Here is a 3,704-nt window from a genome sequence, read left to right as displayed (position 1 = left end):
GTATGCCAAGTACTCGCTCAAAAAGCGATACCTTAGTACGAACGACGAGCGAACCTGAGCGTCTTATTAACGTAAGACGAGCTATCAGGAAATACTGTTCAGATCACAACATTCCCTTTCCCCTCTCAGATTCCGAAAAGGAATCAGCCGCTAAGTCAGAATCTGACTCCGACCAAGAATCCGAAGAAGAACTCAAGCCGAAAGTAGAAATGGCCGAAGGACCGCGAAACCGTCCACTTAGAGAATATTCCACCCCATCTCAACTAGAGCCCCACAAGAGCATCGTTAACCCTGCTATTAACCGAAACGATTTCGAGCTGAAGCCGTCATTGATATCAGCCATTCAACAACGTCAATTTTCCGGTGTTCCTACCGATGATCCTAACGAACATTTAACAAAGTTCATCCAATTTGCTGATACCGTGATAGCCAATGGAGTAACTGCCGATGCAATAAGACTACGCCTTTTTCCCTTCTCCCTGAGAGATAGAGCTTGGGCTTGGTTGCAATCCTTGCCACAAAATTCTGTCACGACGTGGGAAGAATTGAAGACTGTTTTCTTAGCGCGGTATTTTCCTCCTAGCAAAACAGCTGCGTTACGAGCACAAATCAATGGATTCAGACAAAAGGACACTGAATCTCTTTTCGACGCATGGGAGCGATATAAGGACATGATGCGAATGTGCCCACATCACGGATTAGAAGACTGGCTCGTCATTCACACATTTTACAATGGACTGTTGTACAACACGAGGTTGTCAATAGATGCCGCTGCTGGTGGCACACTTATGGATAAGCCGTATGACGAAGCCTATCAACTAATTGAAAACATGGCTCAAAATCATTACCAATGGGGAAGCGAAAGAACTCCTGTGGAAAATTCTCAAACTAAAGGCGGAATGTACGAAATTAGTAGCCTAGACAAAGTAAACGCTAAAGTAGATGCCCTTACCCAAAAGCTAGAAAGCTTGACCTTACCACCCGCAGCTACCGTGGCTGCTGTAACTCCAAACTGCGAATTATGTGGAGTTCTTGGACATGCTGCCCCCGAATGTGCTATTTTGGCAGGAGTCTCTGTTGATCAAGTTAACTACGCTCAAGGGAATCCGTATTCCAACACCTACAATCCTGGATGGAAGAATCATCCTAATTTTTCGTACAAAAATAACAACGCTCTGTTTGTACCGAATCAAGCACCTGTTGTACCGCCTGGTTACCAAAAACCTGCTGCTAACATTCCTAATATGCCTAATGTTCCTAGAAAGTCTAACCTCGAAATTATGATGGAAAATTTCATTGCTACCCAAGCTCAACAAAATAAGGATTTCCTTAACCAAAATGTTCACACCGGTGAACAATTGAAGCAATTAGCAACTAAGGTAGATGCCCTAGCAACCCATAATAAGATGTTAGAAACTCAGATTGCTCAAGTGGCCCAACAACAAGCAACTACTTCCGCACCTGCTGGATCATTTCCTGGTCAACCACAACCTAATCCTAAAGGGCACGCTAATGCCATAACACTACGAAGTGGAACTGAGCTAGATGGACCAATCGATCCAAGGCTTCAGAACCCAACCATGTATCAGAAACCTGATAAAGCGACTGAAAAACCAAGAGAACAACTTGAAACTGAAAAGGAGGATGAGAATGAAGAGGCATCTAAAAAAGAGAAACCTTACGTGCCTCCCCCACCATATAAACCACCGATTCCGTATCCTCAAAGACTTGCTAAGTCTAAGAATGAGGGACAATTTAAGAAATTTGTAGAGCTTCTGAAACAACTAAATGTTACCATTCCTTTTACAGAAGCTATTACCCAAATGCCCTCATATGCTAAGTTCTTAAAGGAGATCTTGTCCAATAAGAAGAAGATAGTAGAAAACGAAACTGTTACACTAACTGCTGAGTGTAGCGCTATCATTCAAAACAACATGCCTCCTAAACTAAAAGACCCTGGTAGTTTCTCTATACCTTGTGTAATTGGGAAATTCGTGATAGACAAAGCCTTATGTGATTTAGGAGCCAGTGTTAGTTTAATGCCCCTTTCTATTTGTGAAAAACTCAAATTAGGTGAACTAAGACCAACAAGAATGTCATTGCAATTAGCTGACCGATCTGTCAAGTTTCCCGTAGGAATGCTTGAAAATGTACCTGTTCGTATAGGACAATTCTATATTCCTACTGACTTCATAATAATGGACATTAAAGAGGACTCTAATATCCCTATTATACTAGGAAGGCCATTCTTAGCAACTGCTGGTGCCATTATAGATGTGAAGAAAGGAAAGTTAACCTTCGAGGTCGGAGAAGAAAAAGTAGAGTTCATTCTCTCCCAATTCTTCAAGGCCCCAGCCATAGATGATTCCTGTTGTTTCTTGGACGTTATTGATGAATGCGTTAAAGAAATGGAGAAACAACAAAACACCTACTCTGAAGTTCTAAAAATACCAATGCCACCTATTTTCGAGGACGATAACTGGCGTGAGGAATACCAAGATAATAATCTGAGTGAATGCCTAGCATTAACCCCTGATCCTATTCCTTGCCCTAAGAAACCTGCTATAGAACTTAAAACACTGCCCAAAGATTTAAGGTATGAATTCCTAGATGAAGAACTTGAACGACCTGTTATAGTAAACGCTGACCTTGGACAGATCGAAACTGAAAAGTTACTCAATGTCCTTAGGAAATATCCTACCGCTTTAGGCTATAACATATCTGATCTAAAGGGAATAAGCCCCTCTATCTGCATGCATCGCATTATGCTCGAGGAAGACTGTAAGACCTCGCGAGAACATCAAAGACGAATCAATCCAATTCTAAGCGATGTAGTGAAAAAGGAAGTTCAAAAGCTGTTAGAAGCAGGAATCATATACCCTATATCTGACAGTAAATGGGTAAGTCCTGTACATGTCGTACCTAAGAAAGGAGGTGTCACTGTCATTACAACCCCTAAAGGCGAATCTATAGCACAACGCACTCAAACTGGATGGCGAATGTGTATCGATTATAGAAAACTAAACAAAGCCACTCGTAAGGACCATTTTCCTTTACCATTTATAGACCAAATGCTCGAACGGTTGGCAAAACACTCTTATTTCTGCTACTTGGATGGTTACTCAGGATTCTTTCAAATTCCTATCCACCCTGATGACCAAGAAAAGACGACATTCACATGTCCTTATGGCACATTCGCTTATCGACGAATGCCGTTCGGACTGTGTAACGCACCCGCGACATTTCAAAGATGCATGATGTCGATCTTTGCTGATTTTCTCGATGGAATGATGGAAGTATTCATGGATGATTTCTCCGTATGTGGAGAAAGTTTTGAAGGATGTCTTTCGAACCTGGAGATGGTACTTAAACGATGCGTAAGTGTCAACTTAGTACTAAATTGGGAAAAATGCCATTTCATGGTAAGACAAGGAATCATACTTGGACACATCGTGTCTGATAAAGGGATTGAAGTTGATAAAGCTAAGATCGAAATCATTGAAAACCTTCAACCCCCGAAAAGTGTTAGAGAAATACGGAGTTTTCTAGGACACGCTGGTTTCTACCGCCGTTTCATAAAAGATTTCTCTAAAATAACCAAACCACTGGCTGAGTTACTAATGAAGGACGCGGAATTCATATTTGATGAGAAATGTCTAAACGCCTTTCAAACTCTTAAACAAGCACTGATATCCGCACCAATC

This window comes from Vicia villosa, linkage group LG2 (genome assembly GCF_029867415.1).
Source record: "Vicia villosa cultivar HV-30 ecotype Madison, WI linkage group LG2, Vvil1.0, whole genome shotgun sequence".
Classification (NCBI taxonomy): domain Eukaryota; kingdom Viridiplantae; phylum Streptophyta; class Magnoliopsida; order Fabales; family Fabaceae; genus Vicia; species Vicia villosa.
The sequence above is the reverse complement of the archived record's forward strand: the minus strand, read 5'-3'. Positions refer to the sequence as shown.